This window comes from Pinus tabuliformis, chromosome X (assembly GCF_031772625.1).
Source record: "Pinus tabuliformis cultivar Carrire ecotype Pingquan chromosome X, CPIR1, whole genome shotgun sequence".
Lineage (NCBI taxonomy): Eukaryota > Viridiplantae > Streptophyta > Pinopsida > Pinales > Pinaceae > Pinus > Pinus tabuliformis.
Window position 1 is genome coordinate 1395735091 of NC_142308.1, and position 23242 is coordinate 1395758332.

The 23242-nt window shown below is 34.3% G+C and overlaps 1 non-coding gene across 1 annotated transcript; it reads right to left on the reverse strand.

Annotated features, from left to right (window-relative positions):
• Positions 1-22852: 22852 nt before the first annotated feature.
• LOC149145246 (U6atac minor spliceosomal RNA) lies at positions 22853-22976 on the reverse strand. Its single transcript, XR_016265391.1, has one exon. It is a non-coding gene; the product is annotated as a U6atac minor spliceosomal RNA (small nuclear RNA).
• Between the last annotated feature and the right edge of the window lie 266 nt (positions 22977-23242).

The window sequence follows — 23242 nt, forward strand, 5'->3', positions numbered from 1 at the left end:
GGATTTGTTTCTTAACTTATGCGTTCTCCATAGTTGACATCATGTACATGCTAATGTTTGAAAGAGGATCATCCTGCTGCAATCATATCTCATGTTTGATTCCTCTTTTAGGAGGAAATAATTCAGGTTCCTGAAACATCTTATCATATGTGTTAACAACCTCAATCAAATCAGATTTAAGTTTTGCATCACATCCTTGGAAGGCTTCATTTTTAGCATCAACAATACACAGTTCTTACTAGCATTAACAAGGCTCTTCATTTGTCTAACATTCACAAGAGCCAGATTCAATTTCTTGCGATGTGCTCTAACAATATACTCAATCCCATATTGAAGAAAATTATAGTTGTTCTCGTAACGATGAAAGATGGATTTCCTACCATATACATATGAGCTTCCCCAAACAATACCACATATGTCAAATGCAACAACCTCAAGTTCTACCTCATCATTAAATTTTGTAGTGATGGAGAATTTCAATTTGCATTTTCTTATCAGTTGCAATTTTGCATTGTCACATACTCATCCCAAAGGATAGAATGAGGATTGGTTTCAAAATTTAGTTTGTTGACAATGGATTCTAAAATAAGGTTGGCTTGGGATCCACTATCAAATAAAGTATCTACTTTGTTATGTTTTGAGATGAATCTAATATGGAAAAGCTCTATTCTTTCTTTATCGTGTTTAGTTTCATTGAGGTTAATATAAGAACTAGTACTTTCAATAAAATCCTTACCTTTTAATCCCATGGTTATTTCATCTCCGGAATTAGATCCTAAATCTTGTTGAGTAGTAACAACAATATTTTGTTTCCCTTTTTTGTTAAAGTTATTGGGTCTCAACTCAAGATGAAGTTTCCAACAATGGTCTTCATCATGGCCTTTTTTTAACAATGTTTACATGTGATTTTCCCTACCTCTTTCTTGATTGAAGCATTCTATTTCCCCTTGCCTTTGAATTTCCCCTTTCCTTTGTTTCCAATCTTGAATGAATTCTTACTATTCTCTTGGGGAACATTCTTCCATATTGTTTCTAAATGAGTTGCATTTACACATACTTCATCTAGATTTGTATAGTTAAACACGAAGCCTTGTGTGTATCTATCCAAAGGTCCTACCCCATGCTGCCCTGGTGGGGCTCTACCTCAGATGGATTTGGAACTATGCGAAGGGAAGCTACCTCTGCTATAAGCTCTTTAACAAGCTATAAAACTAAAAGGGATGTTGCGGGCTTGGATGCCTCCGCTCTAGCTAGCTTTGTTCCTGTATTTTCCACCTAGGTTGCTCTTGTCTCTACCATTGGACGCAGTTATGGGTGCTATGGGCAACTGGCTATCAGAAATGGGAACTGACTATGAGTGTCACTGACCTTAAAGCGAGTACTCTACTCCTGGCAATGACAACTAGGTATTGAAAAGGACCTTTATTCAATGACTAAAGGCTATCAGCTGGTGTGTTTGGTAGCGGGTAGAGGTTCTAGGTTCTAGGTTCTAAGTTCTAGGGTTGAAGGCTTTGTTTCTGTCGAGATCTAGGGTCGATGTCTAGGAAGAGATTGAGGGTAGAGGTCTATGTCTTACTTGTAGGGTAGAGGTATGTCTGGCAGATATGGCTTCCAATGATCGGCTATCAAATGTGTTACTTACAATATGGCAATGAATGTTGTCTATGTTTGGCTATATGACTGCAAAGTCCACCTCCTGTCAATGATACTGGCTATCGACCTCAGTCTTAGTCCATGTCAATAAGCTCTAGATACACTAGCTTCCGTCATTGCATTAGCTGCATGGACTGTAAGGTCTTGCTTACTTACTTGAATGAGCTTCCGTCTTACGAGTTCAAGCTATAGCCTTACTACTAGTAATAGAGACTTAGTCTTGAGTCTATGCCCTATGGTTGATGGTGTTTACTTATTTGAATTAGCTTCAGTCTTACGAGTAAGGTCCATGCACTTGAGACTGACTTAAGCTGCTCCATGGTAAGAAGCCTTAATAGACTCTCTTACATGCACTTAGTTCCATGGAGTTACTTAGAGTTCTAGCCTCTATCGACAAGCCTTAGTCTTAAGCCGTATGGACTTAGCACTTTAGACTCCTTCCGGTTGTCCATGCACTTTAGACTGTCGATACTAGCCGGACTATTAGCCTTAGTAAGCTCCATGCACTTACCATCAAGACTGCCTTAAGCCATAAAATGACTACTTATGCTGGTGTTGTTGTTGGTCGTACTGTTGCTAGCTTTGGATCTTCTATCTATGCGTAACCATTAACAACTTAACCGACTGCTTAACCTACTGGATCAATGGCTTAAGCTGGTATTGTTGCTGCTACTGGGACTGGGTAAAAGACTAGCTTTGCGACTGGAAGAGATGCCGTTGGATAAGCTCGTATAGTTATGCTTACTTTGCTATTGCACCCTTACAGCAGATCAGAGAACTTCTAGAATGGAAGTACAACCATCACTCCTTCCTTATCATCTTTGGTCATTTCATTCTCTTCATTGAACACAATCAACTCAGATCATATGAATTTCATGCACCGAGATATTATTTGATCAATTCTGAGATCACGTAATTACATATATAATAGCACCTAAAGAAGAGAAAAAAGAAGGGTTAGTAAAGAAGACCCCCATCCATCCATATCACATTTATAAAGATATAATGTATATAAAGATCAAACATTCAAGAAATAACATATATAAATCCCCACCCCAAGGTTCGTTCAACCCAGCTATAAAGTGCTCAATCCTTATAAAGACTACTTAATAAAGACTATAAGACTCTACTTTCTTTATCCTATTCCATGGAATTCATCACAGGTTTTTCAAGAGTATCTAGACAACATGATTCCATCATGGTTGTGGTGGACAAGTTGATTAAGGTAGCACACTTTATTCCAATGAAATCTACCTATTCAGCTAGTGATGTGGCATAGGTTTTCATTAGAGATGTGGTCAGATTTAATGGTCTTCCAAAGAATATTGTGTCAGACATGGATGCAAATTTCACTTCCAACTTTTGGAAGGAGTTGTTTGCAGGTTTAGGTATAGAGTTGGCCTTCAACACAACTTATCATCCACAGACATGTGGAAAAAAAAATATGGTCAACAGGATATTGGAGGACATGTTGAGGATGTATGTGATGCATCAACAATGGAAGTAGGAAGAGTATATTCCACTATTAAAATTTTCTTACAATAATGGATATCGGGATTCACTAAGGATGAGTCTATTTGATGCACTTTATGGGAGGAGTTGTAATACTCCTATTAGTTGGAGTGATCCAATTAACAGGATATTGATAGGACAGGATATGTTAGCAGAGATGGAACAAGAAATGCAGGAAATCAAGAAGAATCTAAAGGGAGCACGAGATAGGAAAAAAAATTATGCAAATCAAAACAGTTTGTTTAAGGAGTTTCAGGTTGGGGAATAGGCGTATGTGCGTATCTAGCCCAAGAAGAGATCCTTGTGGATTAGATCATTTTCCAAGATGGAAAATAATTTTTATGGACCTTTCAAGGTTCTTGAAAGGATTGGACCACTAGCCTATCAACTTTCACTAACTCCAATAGTGAAAGTCCATGATTTTTTTTCATGTATCAATTCTTGAAAAGTATATTAGAGATGTCGATCATGTGACTGTCTGGTCTGTATTGCAAGTGGAGCCAGAAGGAGAATTCCAACCATAACCTCAGTGTATATCACAGAGAAATATGCTCATGATCTGGAACCAAGCAATCGAGCAGGTTAAAGTGTAATAGAAGCACTTTTGGCCTGATGAAGCTACATGGGAGATGGCAGATCAGATGCAAGCTGTGTATCCTTCTCTATTCACTGGTTGAGTGAATGTTTTGGTATAGGTTCTGGTAAATGTGTTGGTGCGATGTTTTGGTATATGTAAATATGTATATGGATGTAAATACTGCCATGAGTTGTGTTATAAACATCCAATAATTGGTATGGGTTTCATGCCATTATGGTTGTCATGTTGTTATGTTGCCATGTTGGTTTGCTTCTCAACAAGTTAATCGTTGTAAATACGACAACGAGCTAATATATAAAGCTCCATGGGAAGTGTGTTTTGCTTTCAGCAGTCTTGTTGGTTGTAGGTGTCATTGAACACCGAGGATGGTATTCTCCTAGGGGGGAGGGGTCTGTAACAACCCTGGTAAAAAAATCCATGTAATAAAAAGTTAATAAAGGCAAAATAATAACCATGGTCATGGGACATGTATTCCAAGTTGAATGTTGGGCAAAAAATCCTAGTGTGGGTGTTCATTTAGTTTATTATGGGTACGGAAATTGGCAAAGGTAATGGCTAAGACTTTGGAAAGGAAAAGTGGCATTTATTGGAATTTATTTATGAAAATAATTGAAATTAGGAGAAAAGGAAGGTGAAAGGTCACAGGGTGCATATGCAACGAGAAAAATGAAGGAAAATAATGGAAAATGAAGAAAATATAGGGCTCATTAATAAAAAGGCTTATGAGGATTAGTTCATGGATTTTGATCAATTCAGTTTTGAAGCTCTCATTTTTCTCTATCTCTCTCTCATACTCTTGGACACTTAGAGTTTTCTTGGAGAACTCTTAGAGGAGTGTGGCATGCTTGGGACTTGGAGTATGAAGGCAAAGGAAGATCAGGAAATCACAAGAGGACATCGGGATCAACAACTACAATGAGTTTTTCTTGTAGGTACCGAGTTTCATGTATGATTTCCTTACAGGTTTTGGCATGCATGACACATGCATGTGGCTTCTTGGTCATGATATGTAATTGGCATGGAGGATTTTCCGTTGGGGCCCACAATATTCAATAGCAGGAGGATGAGTGTGAATCACATACTGATTGCAGAGGAGAGTTAACAGTAGAGAAGAAGGCTTAGTAGAAGAATTAACAACATCACAATTTTCCCAATAGACAGTTGCAGACACATTTGATTTAGTTTATTTTGTTTGGATGTTTTTTTTGGGTTGCAGATGTTGTTGTAGCAACAACAACAGTGACACATGTTGCATGCAAAAAATTCCAAAGGTACTAGATCGAGATAGAGTTGAATTTCTTTCTTGTTAAGAGGGAGTGTTGAAAATAGCAACAAGAAATGTTAAAAAATAACATCAAGGAAGAAAATCCTAATTTAATTTGTCCTTGAATTAAATTGGGAATAAAATTGTAATTCCACATCTCATGACAACTTGTAATAGTTAATTAACTTAATTGGACTTAGTTGGTTGAGTTGATTATACTTGAGGGTGTAACTAGAGTCATGTAGAGTGTTTCCTACAATTAGGAGCACTAATTGAGTTTACTTTGAGTTGTAATTATTTAATTCAATCTAACTAAGTTAAAGTCAATTAAACTAGTTCCAACTAATGGAGGAATTAGTGGGGTGTACCCTGTAGCCATGGGTTGTAACTTACTATAGTGGGGTGTAACCTTCAGCAGTGGCATGTAACTTGCAGCAGTGGGGTGGAACTTACTGTAGTGGGGCTTAACTTACTATAGTGGGGTGTAACCTGCAGTAGTGGGCTGTAACCTATTGAATAGTGGGGTGTTTCCTGAAGTGCAGTGTGGTGCTACCTGCAATGATCAACTAGTAAGCTGAAGATTCACTCATAATTAACTCATGCATGTTAGATGAGGGAAAGACTCAATTAAGATTGGAGTTCAGGGACAGTGTACTATCAGTTGTAAAATCATCTAAATTAAACTGATGGTGCATGCAATCAAAAGAAGGCCTAAAATAAATCATTTCTTAATTAGAAAACTCACTAATTTAAACCATTCGAGTTTCCTTTAAAAGGAGGAATGAAGGCACAAGTTTAATCATTGTTTTGGTGAGCACGAGTTGTTGAGACAAAGCAATAGGAAGCACAAGTTTGTGCGTGGAGCTTGTGAGGACATGGAAGTAGGAGATTGAAAGGATAGAAAATACTTTTTCACATTCAGCTCAATGTTGAGCATATCATATTGTATTCATCCAAAGCTTGCCTTGGAAGCTGTGAGACAAATAGAGATAGTGCAGAGGTTGCTCAGGCTTGAGCAAAGCATTGTAATTTTCTCAATTTTTCTGATTAATGAAATATAGAGAGAACAGGGTTCTTAGCTATGAATTTCCCCATAAAATTCTTGTGTTATGTGTGATTGAATTCTTTCTCTTTTATGATTTGTGATTTCATCGATCAATTATTATTTCTGCTGATGAGTAGAGTAGATTCAAGTTAATTGTTTTAGCATATTGCAATTTGCAGTTTGAATCTACAAGGAAATTCTACATGGTATCTGAGCTAAATTTGAGGGAATTTCTACACCATGGCTATTCGGAAATGGCAAGGCAAGGCTAAAGAAGATTGTCACACCTAGAGAAACCCATGCCAATGATAGCAAGAGAACCAAATACACTCATGCATGCCAAATCTAGCAAGGAAAACACACATGCAAATCGATACCTGCAAATAATATCATTGAAATTGCTTGATCCTTCTCTTCCTTGCTTGATTTTTTCTTCCTCTTTTCCTTCTTTTTCCTTGATCCAAATTTGAAGTGATACCAGAAAAATCTAAGTGTCAAAAAGTGAGAGAGAGAGAGAGAGAGAGAGAGAGAGAGAGAGAATAAAGAGAGAACTCTAAAACTGAACTGACAAATGGTACCAACTGATCCTCAGAAGCCTTTAATAATGAGGTCTCTATTTTCTTATTTTCCTTCATTTTCCTCCTCAAATGAAACCTATGACCTTTCACCTTACTTTTCTTCTAATTTCCATCATTTTCGTAAATAAAATGCCAAGTAATGACTCATACCTTTCGAAAGTCTTTACCATTTCATGTGCCAATTTCCTTAGACTTAATAAACCAAATGAACACCCACACTAAGATGTTTTTCCCAACACTCAGCTTGGAATATGTGTCCCATGACCTTGGTTATTATTTTTCCTTTATTAACTTTATTTACATGGAATTTTGACCAGGGTTGTTATAGAACCCTCTCTCTTGGGGGAACATCATCCTCGATGTTCAATGACACCTACAACCAAAAACACTGATGTAAATAAAACATACTGCCCATGGGGTTTTATAACTTAGCTCGATGCAGTATTCACAGTGATCAACCTGCTAAGAAGTAAACCAACATGACACATAATAGCATAACAACCATAACAACATGAGACCCACACCACTTATAGGAGCTTTATAACATAGCTAATTGTGGTATTTACATCCATATACATATGTGCATATACCAAAAACATCACACCGAAACATATACCAAAAACATTCGCTCAACTAGCGAATAGAGAAGGATACATAGCCTGCATATGATCTGCCATCTTCCATGTAGCTTCATCGAGCCCAATGTGATTCCATTGCCCTTTAAATTACTTGATTTCTTGATTCCAGAGTGTGACCATCTTTTTCTGCAATATACACTGAGGTTTTGACTAGAATTCTCCATCTAGCTCCACCTGAAATACAAACTAGTCAATCATATGATCAACATCTTTAACATACTTCTTAAGCAATGACACATGGAAAACATCATGGGCTTTCATTGTCGGAGGTAGTGCAAATCAATAGGCTATTGGTCTGATCCTTTCAAGAATCTTGAAAGGTCCACAAAACTAAAGTGTCAGCTTGGCACATGATCCAATCCTAAAGGAGCTCTTCTTGGGCTTGATGTGCAAATACAAATGTTCTCCAACCTGAAACTTCTTAAACAACCTGCTCCAATCTGCATAAATTTTATTCTTGTCCCGTGTTGGCTTTAGATTCTTCTTGATAGCCTGCATTTATTGTTCCATCTCTGCCAACATATTCGGTCCAATCAAAACCTTTCTCACCGGATCGCTCCAACTGATGGGAGTATTAAAACTCCTCCCATACAATGACTTGAACGGACTCATCTCAAAGGTTCCTGGTACCCATTGTTGTAAGAAAACTCAACCCAAACTCAACCCATGGAATATACTCTTCCCACTTCCGTTGTTGATGCATCACATACATCCTCAACATGTCCTTCAATATCCTATTGACCCTCTCTATCTATCCATATCTCTGCGAACAATAAGTTGTGTTGAAGGCCAAATCTGTCCCCAAACCTACAAATAGCTCCTTACAAAACTTGGAAGTGAACTTAGGATCCCTGTCTAAAACAATCTTCCTTGGAACACCATGCAGCCTCACTAAATCTCTGATGAATACCTGTGCCACATCTCTAGCTGAATATGTAGACTTCACTGGAATGAAGTGTGCTACCTTTGTCAACCTGTCCACCACAACCATGATGGAATCATGTCGCCTAGATGTCCTCAGAAAACTTGTGATGAAATCCATGGAAATAACCTCCCACTTCCACTCTGGAATTGGAATTGGTTGTAGTAGTCCACTTGGATGCTTACACTTTGCCTTCACCTGATGAAATTCCAAACATCTAGCTATAAACTCTCCCATGTCTGTTTTCAGATTCGTCCAATGATAAAACTTCTTCATTTTTGTCAATGTCTTCTGGTATCTTGGTTGGCCTAAATACGATTTTGCATGGAACTCTCGCAAGATAGTATTCATAAGCTTTTTGTCATTCATCACATATATCTTGTCCCTAAATGTGACCAAATTATCTGTTGTAAGATGATAGTCCACATCCTGACCACCTGTACCCTATTGTAACTTATGCATAAGCTCCATGTATCTGTCATCTTGTTATCTTGCCTATAATATTTGATCTGTAAGTCTATCCCATAAGAACTCATAGCTACTAGGTGATTCACATGTATCCTCCTACTACGAGCATATGCAACCTTGTTCTCTTTCCCCTTGATGTACCTTATCTCAAAGTTGAAATCACTAATCATGGAAAACTATCTAGATTGCCTGGAATTTATATTCGGATGGTAAAACAAGTATCTCAATCCATTGTGGTCACTCATCAATATAAACCTCCTGCCAAGAAGATAGTGTCTCCACATCTTCAGAGCATGGATGATCATTTCCAACTCAAGACAATGTGTCGGATAATTCTGCTCATGCTCATTCAGATTCTGTGACTCATAACATACTACTTTTCCTTCTTACATAAGGACTCCACCAAGTCCTCTCTTGTAAGAATTTGTGCATACCACAAATTCTTTGTCTGGATATGCAATCTTTAACACTGGAGCAAATTTTGTCAACAACTACTTCAATTACTCAATATTGTTGCACATTCTTTTGTCTTCAAATTTCTTACCTTGCCTCTACAGTGACGTAATAGGATATGCAATGCGAGAAAAGTTCCTGATGAACCTCTTGTAGTAGCCTGCTAGCCTGATGAATGATCTTACCTCATCCACACTTCTAGGAGTTGCCCACTCCATGATAGCTCTTATCTTTTATGGATCCACTGTTATGCCTTCCTTGGAAACAACATGTTCCAAGTAATGTAACTATGTCTGAATGAAGCTGCATTTGCTAAGCTTGGCATACAATTGATTCTCTCTTAGTAATATCCACATTGTTGCTAAGTGCTCAACATGTTCTTCCTCATTTTTAGAATATATCAAGATGTCATCAATGAATACAATAACAAACTTGTCTAGATAAGGACACAAAACACTATTCATCAAGCACATGAAAGTAGTAGGAGCATTAAGTAAACCAAATGGAACTACAATAAACTCATAATGCCCATACCTAGTCCAAAAAGTTGTCTTGTAGATGTCCTCTTATTTAATGTGTGCCTGATGATATCCTGATATCCGATCAATCTTCAAGAACATTGTTTCTCCCTTCAACTAATCAAACATCTCATCAATCCTTGAAAACATATACCTATTCTTGATGGTCACCTTGTTCAACTTCCTGTAATCAATGCATAGCCTAAGAGTACCATCCTTCTTCACAAAAAAATATTGGTGCAACCCAAGGTGATGCTCATCCTTTACGATGCCTTCAATGTTGGTGTTTCCCTTTGTACCAACTCAATGGAAGATTCCACTTATCTATGAGGTGGAAACTCTGAAATCTCTACTGGAAACACATCTTGAAACTGATACAATATCGAGTACCTATATAACTTTGCATCCTCAACATCCTTACCTTTATCATCGGAAATATGCACTCCAAATAACACACATCCTTTATGTGAATGTGATTTTCCTGCATATTTGTCACCATTCTAACTGATGTTACCTTCTTCTTACCCTGCAAGATTCTTTGTTCTCCTTTTCATCCAAAAACTCGATGGCCTTGTCATAAAAATCTACTTTGGTCTTATGAATATACAACCAGTCCATACCAAAAATCATACTATATGATCCCAACGACAATACATTCAAATCTGTTGAGGTAAGCATACCATTCAACTCAAATCTTCTTTGTACCTGTAGCCAACTGCACTAACCAGGATTTTGCATGCACTTATTTATTCAAACCACACTTATCCACTAGGTCAAGACTAACATAACTATAATTAGATCCAGGGTCAATCAAAATGGAAACAACTTGATCACAAATCTTATCGTCCACCTCAATAGCATTTGTCTGGTGATCTGTCTGCTTGTTATCCAGCACTACATAAATATGTGGAATGCTCTGCCCAACATCCCCAACTATCTGCGCTTCCTCCACACTGTAAATTTAAGGCCTACCACACTAATTCTGTGGAAAATCCCTCTTAAGATACTCCTTACCACATGTCCAAAACTGTAACCGTCCTATACCATCAACTTTATTCTTCTACCCTCCACGTTGTGACCCATTAACTTCTCGTAAGATGCAACATTTTCTTTCTCACCTGCATCCTGAGGCCTTATTCTTTTAGGTTGCCATTTACCTTTAGCTTTGTTTTCCCCTTTCCAACCTTACTGAATTTTTTTCTTAATCTTTAGCTTGTGGATTTGTATTAATCTTTTTTATGGGTGCTCATTAATTTTTGAAGTTTATGGATCTGTTAAAATTATTTTGCTAATTTAAATTTTTTCTATTAACTATAACTTTAATTAGTAAAATATATGTTCAATTTTTATTTCCAGTTTCATAGACTAAGAAAATAATTACAATCTTAAGTTATGATGCAAGTCACTTTGATACTTTAAATGAACTAAAATATATCATGTATCAATTTAATACTGAACATGGAAAGAATTCCAACCATGCTACATATTGGCTTGTAGAAAGTGTCTTTTAGTGCAATCAACATGTATGCTATTACAATTCAATTTTAAAAATAGATTATTTGAATTATAAAGTCATATATATATATATATATATATATATGAAAAAAATTGTGACCCAACCATATACCATTGCATTGACAACTTTTTTAAGTATTTCAATCAATATCTTATCTCAAGGTTCAAATTAAAAACACAAATAGGATTGAAATAAATTTTATTCAATTTTAATCAAAGATGTCATGTAAATAACAAATAGGTTTTATTCAACATTATTTATTTTGAGATTATCTACAAGAGCTTAGTCATAACACGATATAAGTCAATCATATTGAAATTTAATATATAGGTCAAAAAACAATATATGACAACATTTCTATAGTTTTACATAATGTTATCGACTTTCCTAAATTTAAAAGTAGGTATTTCAAAGTATTTCAATCAATTCTTTATGATGGAAATAAGTTTTATTCAATTTTTAAAAACTCAAACATGATCGAAATAAGTTATATATTCAATTTTAAAATATGTGGAGATGTAAAAGTTACAAATACAAGTTTTATTCGATTTTATTTTGCTTGAGGTTATCTACAAAAGCTTAGTCACAATGCACGTTGTTAATAATTTTTTTTGCTTGCACTGAAATCAATGCACAATGTTAAGCTAATTACCTTGGTACATCATATATCTAGTTACATCAAATCAGAAATCAACATCTACATTGAAATCAAGGCATCTAAAGCAAGCAATCAAATAGGATGACAAATCAACATCTACACTAAAATCAATGCATCTAATGAAAACAATCAAATAGGATTAGAAATCATCATGTATAGTGAAATCAATGCATCTAATGCTACAAGCAATCAAATAGGATTAGAAATCAATATCTACACTAAAATCAATGCATCTAGTGCTAGCAATCAAATAGGGTTAGGAATCAACATCTACACTAAAAGAAGTGCATCTAATGCAAGCTCAAACAAACAAGATTAGAAATTAACATCTTTAATTAAATAAATAAATCTAATCCAAGCAATGAAATAGAATTTGAAATCAACATCTACACAGAAATCAATGCATCTAATGCAAGAAATCAAATAGAATTAGAAATTGATCAACATTTGTACATTGAAATCAATGCATCTAGTGTAAGAAATTTTCTTCCCTTTCTCTCCCCCATCCATCTATATCAATATCTCCCTCCATATCTCCTTCCTTCTCTATCTATCTCACCCCACCAGACACACACTCCATGAAAAATTTTAGGGGCTATAATTCGCAGATGGGCTAATTTTCCATGCTTTTTCAAAAAAAAAAAAGATTCACCAATTTCCAATTTTTACAAAAATGGTTCACCTAAATTTTACAATACAAAATTATTTTACCTTAAAAATTTCCAACATTATATAGAGATTAGATATAAAATCATTATAAATTTGAATAATTGTACAAATACATCAATAAAATTTTTATAGTTTGCATATTAGGGACTAGTGAGATTCGCCAACGTTTTTAAACTTCAAGATAATTTTCCATCCTTAAAATTTTCCCTGACACACTCTCTCTATTCGTATCTATATATCTCTCCCTCCCTCCCTCTGTCTCTCTCTTCTTCACTCTCTCCCTCTTCCATCAATATCTCTATTTCCCTCTATCTCTCCTTCTTCATCTCTCTATATCACCCTGCAAACATACATGTATTGCTTCTACATATCTATAGACTATATCTCCCTCCCTCTCCCTCTCCCTCTCCCCCTCTCTCTCTTCCCCTTCTCTCCCTTTGTCTCCCCTTCTATCTCTTTTACCTCCTACTCTCCTCTCTCCCTCTCTCCCCATATCCCTTGTCACTACCTCTCTCTCTCTCTCTGCATCTTTCTCTCTCTATATGTCTTTATTCTTATCTCCCTCTCTCTCCTCCAACTCCATATCTCTATCTCCCTCCCTCTCAAGTCCTCTCTCTCTTCCTTTCTCCCCCACCTCCCTTTCTCTCTCCCCCTCGTCTCTCTCTCTCTCTCAAGCTTCGTCCTGCAACTATGTTGACTATATCCCTCCCACTCTCATTCTCTCTCCCCTTCTCTCCATCTCTCATCCTTTGTCTTTCTATCTCACCCCTAAACACACACAATCTCTCTCCACATCTCTCTTGTCACTCCCTCTCTCTCTCCACATTTCTCTCTCTATACGTCTTGAACTTCTTCCTTCCCTATATTTTCCTCCAACTCCATCTCTCGAGCTCCCTCTCTTTCTTGAAGATTCTCTCCTCCTCTCCCTCTCTCCATCGTTGTGTCCACCTCTCTCTCTCTCTTACCCTTTTCTCCCACTCTCTCTCCTTTATAATTCAAAAAATTTAAAATACTTTGACAATTAAAGTATTATCTTTAATTTTTTTTATTTTTTTTTATTTTTTTTTATTTTTTTTTTATTTTTTAATTTTTTTTTTTTATGTCGTACAACAATTTAATTTTTTATATAATACATATTTAAAATGCAATATTTCAAATGTGTATTGTACATTCACCTAGAGGGAAATGATAATTTTCCATGGAAATATTATCTAAAATTTTCTAAAATATTAATGTTCCTGCTACCCCCATCAAAGGTACATAGAGCGCTTCATGTCTTCCAATTGAAACTGTTTAGGTTTTATTTCTTTAAAGGTATCTTTAGGTTATGATTACTTCACGATTTTAAAAATATTATATATTTTATTATGTTAGATTTATAAAAAAAATTAGGTTAAATAAAATTAACATATTGAGTCAACTTGTATGACTCTTTTTGTATTAATGACTCTTTTGTTGATGCCTATGGCATATATCAACCACATTTATTAATGTGGTTGTGCTAATATATATTATAATATAAGAAATTTTATATTATATTAAAGTTGATAACCTTATATTAATCCAAAATTAATAAATTTAATATTAACGTTAAAATATATTAATATTAATTTTTTATATTAATATCATCTCATCATTTAATTTAATAATAATAATAATAATTTTTAAGATTAATATTAAATTTAATCAGATTTTTGCATGACATGATAACAAAAATTATAATAAAATTTCAGATTTTAAAATGTGGTAAAAGCTAATTTTTTTTATCATTCAATATTTTTTATATAAAATATCGAGCCATAGCACTCGATTGATCCCCTATTAACCACACATATGGATTGATCGAAGGTTTATGAAGCCATTGATTGAGCTATTTTAAATTTGAAATTTAGGTGCTTGATCGAGTGCTTAAAGCACTCGATTGAACCTCTTAAGTCCTAAAATCTACAATTTCAGCACCCCTTCTGAAAAATTTCCCGCAACAACATTTTGTACCTTAGCGAACTTAGGGCTAAATTTTTCCTTAGGTGGCGGAGTTGATCATGTTGGATTCTTGAAAGAATCCTCTATAAAATGGCATATGAGTTTGATAGTTTTGAATTAATATGATATTTTTCTGCGAATTTCTTTTAAACATAATTATTGAATATTTTTTAAATTGTTTTAAAGAGGTTGAATAAAAAATCAATATCATTAAATATAGACAACAAAAATATTTCAAAAAATACCACTATCTTTGTTTACGAGTCATGTTAAAATGGGTACTTTTGGTTTTTTAATTTATTTAAATAGTTGAAAAAAACCTTACATGAACACAAGTGTCTGCAAAATTCAATTGAAATATTGCTTTGCCAACTTAAAAAAATAATAACAAAAATATAATTTTGCATAAAAACAATTTTTTTTTAATATGAAAAACCTAACTCTCTCTGTGTAGATCATGCTTATATATATATATATATATATATATATATATATATATATATATATATATATATATATATATATATATATATATATATATATATATATATATATATATCTATATCTATATCTATATCTATATCTATATCTATATCTATATCTATATATCTATCTATATCTATAGCTATATCTATATCTATATCTATATCTATATATATATGAAAAATTACACATTTTATACTAAATTATGCTACGTGAGCACATGCATACCTCTTAAGATGTGTGAAAATTTGCAAGGAAAAACATCTCATTTAATGGAAAATTGACATATTATATGACACTAAATATTTTTGCAAAAAATATCATTAGGAAAACAACATAATTCTCCACAATTTGTCTTTTTTTCCAAATCAAAATTCACAGTGCTTATATGAATTTTGAGGGCTCCAATTCGATAAAGGAGGAAAGACTTGAAATTTCATTGCCACATTTGGCCCAAAAGTGTAACCCATCTTCATCCTTACACCCTACACGCTCTAAAGAAATGGCGTCCTTACCTGATGGGAAGACTCTTCCAAGTAAAAATAGATCATGATAGTCTTAAAAACTTCTTGGAACAAATATTATCTTCAAAGGAGAAACAAAAATGGGTCACAAAGATGTTGGGTTATGACTTTGAAATTATCTACAAAAAGTGGAAGAAAAATATTGTTGTAGATGCACTCTCAAGAAGGGATGAGGATGTGGAATCATTTCTCTATGCCATTTTTTTTATCTAACCTAATTGGATAACTGAAACAAGAGATGAATGGAAGAATGACGAAGAGGTATGGACACATTCAAAAGTTGCAACAAGATACTAGAGAATCTGGTACATTTATCTAGAAAAATGATTCATTATGTTACAATGATCACTTATATCCATGTAAAAAATCCCAATTCAAACAAAAGGTTCTTTGGAATAGCAAACCTCTCCTATAAGAAGGCAATGAGGATTTTTAAAAACTTACCATAGGGTCAAGAAGTATTTTTTTTGGGATGGAATAAAATCTAATATTCAGAAGTTTGTGCAAGAATATTTGGTTTTCCAACAAAATGAAATTGAGACAATTAAGACCCTGGGTCTTTTACAACCATTATCCATTCCAGGTCAGCTGGGAGGAAGTCTCACTGGATTTTATCACAGGTTTACCCAAGTCTGAAGGAAATAGTGTCAACATGGTGGTAATTGATAGACTTATGAAATATGCACACTTTTGTGCATTATCTCATCCTTTCAAATCCACTACATTTGCTATTGAATTTGTGGAAACAATTCAAAAGCTACATGGAAACCCAAATATTATTGTAAGTGACATAGATCTCAATTTCACTAGAAATTTTTGGACATAATTAGTTTCTTATCTTGGTACTTAGTTAGGTCATAACTCATCTTATAATCCTCAATATTATGGGAAAACTGAGATAGTGAACAATTGTTTGGATGGATACCTTCGTTGCTTTCTATCTGATAAACAAACATAATGGGTCAAGTGGTTACCTCTAGTAGAATTATGGTATAACACCTCCTTCCATACAACAGGAAAATGACCCCATTTATGGAGCTTTATAGATATAATCTACCATCCGTCATATCATCTTTAGGAGACAATTGTAAGATTCAAGCAGTGGAAGATCACATCAAGCATCAATAATAAGTTCTCCAACTCTTAAAAGATATCATGACTCTAACATATAATCGAATGAAGCAACAGGAAGGTCATCATCACAGTGAAAGAAGTTTTGATGTTTGTGATTGGGTATTTAGCCAACTACAACCATACAAACAAATCTCCCTCAACCAAGCCAAGAAGGATAATAAATTTTCACCCAATTATTATATCCCTTCAAGGTTTTGCAAAGGATTGGTACTATGGCATACAAATTGCAGCTACCTACATCTTCGTTAGTACACTTAGTTTTCCATATTTCATGGTTAAAGAATGTTATAGGTGACAAGTTCCCAGTTTAAAATATATTTTTAGAACTGGAAAAATCATATTGGAACCTGAAGCAACCACAAAAACAAGAATCTGGCAGCTAGGAAATCGATCAATTTTAGAGTATCTCATTAAATTGAAAACTAACCTGTTGAAGATTCCACATGGGAGGGTGAGTGTTTCATATAGAAACATCCAGAACTACTCAAGCATTGAGGACAATACTATTTTGAAGGAGGGGGGCATGTTAGGTTCCTATAATACTAGTATAGCCCCAATATTGTTATAGTTGTGCACCATAGAAGCCCCATATTATTATTGGTGTTCACCATAGAACCATCATATTGTTATTGTTGTGCCCCATAGAAACCCACTATTGTTATTGTAGAACCCTTACATTATTATTGTTATGTAGGACCTAATTATATTTTGACCCTTTAGGATCCTATATATACCAACGAGGTCTTGTTATTTGAATCATTCAAGAATTTTTTATTTATGTGATGTAAAAGGAGGTTTCCCCCTTGAACGAGGTTATTTTCAAGTCGTTGATATACCATTTCTTATTTTTTTATGTTTTGGTTACATAATAGTGTGATTATAGGACACCTCCACTCTGTGTCGGGGTTAGTAGCATAAGTGGACACTTGGGCTACTCAATCCCTCCAAGGCTACAAGGAGAAAACTAGACTCAAGTATATGACAGGATTCAAGCACATCCTAATCAACCAATCTTAGGTAGGCCACCATGGTTAGCTCAGGAAGGCAACTCAACAAGTTTGGGAAATGCAGAAAATGGAGGCCATCAAGCATAGGGGTGGCATGAATTTTTTTTATATCGACATTGCAATGTGGATTTTGTAAGGATGCAATATGTTGCATGGTTAATATAATAGGTCACATACAGTTGAACATATATTTTAATGTAATAGTTCACAACACACTTTTTGCAATTGTGTTATACTTACGATATATTGTGCTTGGCCTTTGGTTGGATTTTATTGTTTTTAGTTGCTCAATAAAACTAGTGAGTACATACCTTCATGGATACATATGCTAGCAAACAAATCTGAAGATAGGTTCTCATTGTTTATTACACATATAGAGCAGAGGAATGGGTAAACATGAAAGGTGGGGGAACACAAATTATAATAAAAATCTTGTTGTATGTAAGTAATGTGATAGTAACAATTAGGACACTACACAGTGTATAAGGTCATCTAAAAACTTAAAATGTATTTGTATGGAGGTTGGGATGAATATGAACAATAGTAAATATAATATAGTAATATTCTCACTAAATATGAATGGAACAATTACAAATCAATGTTAAAGGTGAGACATGAGAGACTACCCAAACTTATAAACATTTGGGACTATATTTCAATGATAACTAATGAGAAGCTAAGGTGAGATGTGTGCATGAGTAATAGACTACAAGGAGGTTAGACAACATTCTTCCTATTTTTAAATGGGTTTTGGATGAGAGAAATTTGGGACTGGAACACATTATGCTTTCAAACTCTCATATCCTTAACACTCTTCTGTAAATGTGAATTATGGGGATGAAGTATATAAAAAAACACATGGAATAAAAGTACAAAAATACGTAACAACAAGCTTCCTAAGTGGATAAAACAACACCCTTCATGAATACATAAAACATCAAACAATTCTAGAGATATATTTTCATTGTTTATTACACATATAGAGATTCACATATATAGCAAATTGTGCAATCATATGCAAGTGTCATTTCAAAATGAATCATATGCAAGCATAATTTAAAACTTTCATTTCAAGTAGCATATGCAAGTATCATCCTTAAACCTTGTTTTTGTTATAGAACAATAGTCGACATCTCAATCCATAGTATTTTTTTCAAACCCTAACATAGTCATTAATAATTTCTAAATTAGTTCCTAAATCCTATATTTGTCACAAAAAATAGCCACCATGTGCAAAAAAAAGCATACATTTGACTGGATATATATTACACTAGAAGGCAGACCACAAAACCATTTTTTCTTGGAATTTGAAAACCCTCGAAAACCATAGTGCAACATTTTTCTCTCAATTTGAAAACCCTATTCAAAAACCACAGTGCAACATTTTTCTTGCAATTCAAAAACCCTATTCAAAAACCATGGTGCAACAATTTTCTTGCAATTTGAAAACCCTATTCAAAAACCAAAATGTAGTAATTTGAAACCCAAGTTTGAATGTAGAAAAGTGCACATGCAGAAAAACCCACATGCAACAAGAATTTGAAGGCATTCTAAGACAACATGCAATAAAACCCACATAGAAAATGCATCAAAGGTAGCCAAAATTCATCAAGTTGAATGTGTTTAAAAACACAAAGGCATAAGTAGCCAGTAGGATTAAAATCCTACCTTAGAGGATTGTGTTATGATTCTTCCATGCCTGCATACCACATGAACCCTAGTAGCTCGAAAACCTTTAACTACAACTCGCACATAATGACTTGCAAGACAAACAAGGAAGCCACAAATACATCATGGTGTTAAACCTTTGAAAAACCAACAAAAAATGAAGAAATCCTCTGAGCATTATTTAATAGTGGAAAATTACCTTCAGAATAACATTTCAAAGCATGACATAGCCATATCGACCATCGGGTCAAGCAAAATCCCCCACATGGTTGAACACAGATGATTAACCCAGTTTTCGGTGTGCGACAAGGAAGAAAAACCATCCAAGTAAACCAAAATCCACACAAGAGAACAACTAAACATAAAGATGAACCACAAACCAAGCCTAACCATAACCCACTCTTCATAGTGCCAAGACTGGTGATAGTGACCAACATTGTAACAGGGTCATGCAAGTACTAGGGGGACCAGATGCTCATCTATCAGGCCCAAACAAAATAACATGGTGGTTCGAGGAACCTCCAAAACTCATGGAAAAGTGAAACCCTAAACCACACTTTCCCCATCGAGTTTTATTCGCCCACCTACCCAACATGTGGCCACATCAAATGGAATCATGTCATATAGCCACCGTGGAGGTGTACATGACATTTGGAGGGGTCCAGGGGGGGGTACCTAACTATTGATGTCCCTCCCCTATAATAATTTTGCAGAACCTGTTCCCTAGGCATATACAAATATGCATCATGTCCATCTGGTTGTATTCAATGATAAACCATTTAAAATACAAGTTATTTGCAATTGCATCCAAAGAGAATAAAAATAGTATATGCATCCAAATATGTACATTATTCTAGTTAAGTTAAAATAACATCAAGAGTTAGAACAATTTCTATAATCTTTTGATCCTTAGATTTCGTTTGTAAGTAATGAAAATTCTCCTTAGACTTAGTTTATGAGTAATGAAAATTCCAAACTATAGTAAGACATGGATCAAAACATGTACAAAGCCTCATGGCAATATCACATAAATAAATACTATGATTCAAATTTACGAAAGCTCAATGTCATATCACATAATCACAAAAATAAATAGTATGGTTTAAATTTAGTTGTTCCGTAAGTATTATGAAAAGACACAAATACAAAGAACAATTTATTGGGATATAAAAAAAAAGTTTAGAAACATCCAAAGTTTAAGTTGACACACCAATAGGAAATAAGTGAACAAGAGAAGAAATATATATATATATATATATATATATATATATATATATATATATATATATATATATATATATATAGAGAGAGAGAGAGAGAGAGAGAGAGAGAGAGAGAGAGAGAGAGAGAGAGAGATAGATAGATAGATAGATAGATATCCAAAAAAAACTTAAGTTTTATTAAGAAAAATAAAAATTATATTTTCTAGATACATCAAATGTGTATGTAAATTTTAGCTTAAACATGACAGAAAAGAGAACTAAAGAGCATATAGGGTTTGGAATATGTCAATGGCCTTAAGATACAATGACCATGAGAAAAAACAAAAAACATATTCAATGAATGTAAGCAAAAAGACATATACTATAATAGATACCTTTTACCCTTTTTTTTATGTACCTTATGCCAACCATCTGATACTTGTTCGATCGGAGCTAGTGCCAAAGCTCTATTGGCATCTACTAGGGGGCCATCTTTATCTGAGTCGAAGCTCTCAAAAAGATGGCTCCTTCGGAGCCCCCGAGTCCATCCGAAATTTGCATGCCTATAGGAGGAGAGTCCTGCTAAAACTGATTGACCAAGCTTTTCAAAGTTTGTGAGATATATTTTAGTTTTATGCGGAGTTTGAACCATATCCTCCTATTCAAATTAGGCTTGAACATTTTCTTTGGATTCTTCTACTTCGTCTTCTAAAGGGATAATCTCATAAAATTTCCATCCTTTTAGTCACTTGGACTGCCTCTTTTTCTTTTTTGGGGCATTCTTGGCCTGGGGAAAGTATTCTATAACTATTTTGTTTGAAAACATTCATGACATTTGAATATTATGTTCTCATAGTATAGAACTTGTGACCACTATAAATTTTTGTGCTTCAAGATTATGTGATATGGAAGTCCTTTGCTCAGATCTATTTCCACACACATTCTAGCAAAGGTGAAGATGTCTTTTTTATTCTTTCCATGTCCCCTTTTTTGTATTTACCCAAAATATTCCCAATGTCTTCAAGAAATTTATGGTGCTAGAAAGGAAGGGATAGGTTTGGTAGCCTAACCCAAATTGGAATGGTTTTTTCAACCATTGATGTGGCATCAAACTCCGGAAACCATGGAGTGATAAATAAACCAGCATTACACCAGAACCATGGACCTTCGTAAAGAACAAAATCAAATTCATTTGGGTGTCAAATTGTATTATAAAAAACCCTTTGGAACACAAGTATATGTCGTAGTTTTGCATCCATGTAGAGAGAATCCATTGTGTTAGTGTTTCAAGTTTTTTCCAAAACCCATTGAATCTACATATGATAGTCTTGTTTTGAAGGGTGGAAAACAAAGAAGAAAATTGTGCATTGTTGACCACCAAAGTGGGGGATTGTTTCATTTTGTCAACAATATAGGTCCAAGGATATTTTGGTTCTATATCTAGAGTCCTTCCCTTGAACTGCTTCTTTGAATAATACTATTGTTCCATTTGATAATTTGGGTCATGGAGCACCTCCACATTACCTTACATTCAGAATGATTGTTGAATCTTTTCTGATATTGTAATCCCTAAGCATGTAGAAATAATCATTAGAAACAAATAGCAATGCCCCATTTATCTACAATAGCTAGTTTAACCTGGTTTAAGAGAGGAGATAGAAGCAAACCTATTTGACTAGAAAATAAAAAAAATTACCATAAATAATTCAAATAAAATTCTGAAAAGAGGTTTTATGTTCCAACAAATTTTGGGTATCTGGGAAAATGTCACATGGGGCCTGTAAACCTGAAGAAAGTGGCTGCAGGCCCCTCTTATGCCCCAAAAACAAAGGGGTCAAGGGCACATTATGTATCCCCTAAGTAAAAAATTACAAAGCATAGAAATAATTGACAAGGGAAAAGGGAGGTGGATTAGCATGCAGGGCTTTCATCAACATCAACATTGTCAAAATGAGGCCACCATTATAGACGACCTCAAATATTCCATGGACTATTGAAAAACCTTGACCAGATTTTGTGCATATGGGAGAAAATTTATCATCAACAAACTCTTGCCTCCCTCTATCATTATCCTCATCGGGAGCTTCATGTAATGGTAGTGACGGTTTCAACAGATAAGCTGACCAATCCCAGCCATATTCTTGACTATCATCAAATAGAAACTCACTTAATCCTTAAGTGAGTGACGAAAAGTGCTCCATGGCTGTGACCCTACATGGCGGCTATGACATGTACTTCTCTGTGTCACAGTGTAACCCTAATTAGCTGCACTATTTTCTCCTTGTCTTGTATAAAGCTTTACCAAATGTGGAGATTTAATTTTTCTATATGAATAAATCAATTGCAAAATATAAATGATAAAAACACTTTTTAAATCCACCTAGTAAGAGTGGAGAGCCTAAACCACATGTGATAAGAGATTCGAAAGACTGGTCCCTTCCTTTTCGAGGGAGATTGTAACCATCTCTCCTTTCTATAAACACTTAAACTTTCTACAAACATTTATAAATGATAAAAACACTTAAAATTTATGTAATTGTATAATATAAATGATAAAATAAATATTATTAACTCAATAATATTATTAAAAATATTTTAAAAATCGTTTACATTATTTAATGTCATTAGTTATTAGCCACTAATATATTATTATATAATAAAAAAATAAATTTTTTTTATCATATTATATTATTTATTTTTCCCTTTTTCCTAATAGACTTTTACTTTTACTTCTTATTATTTTATTATT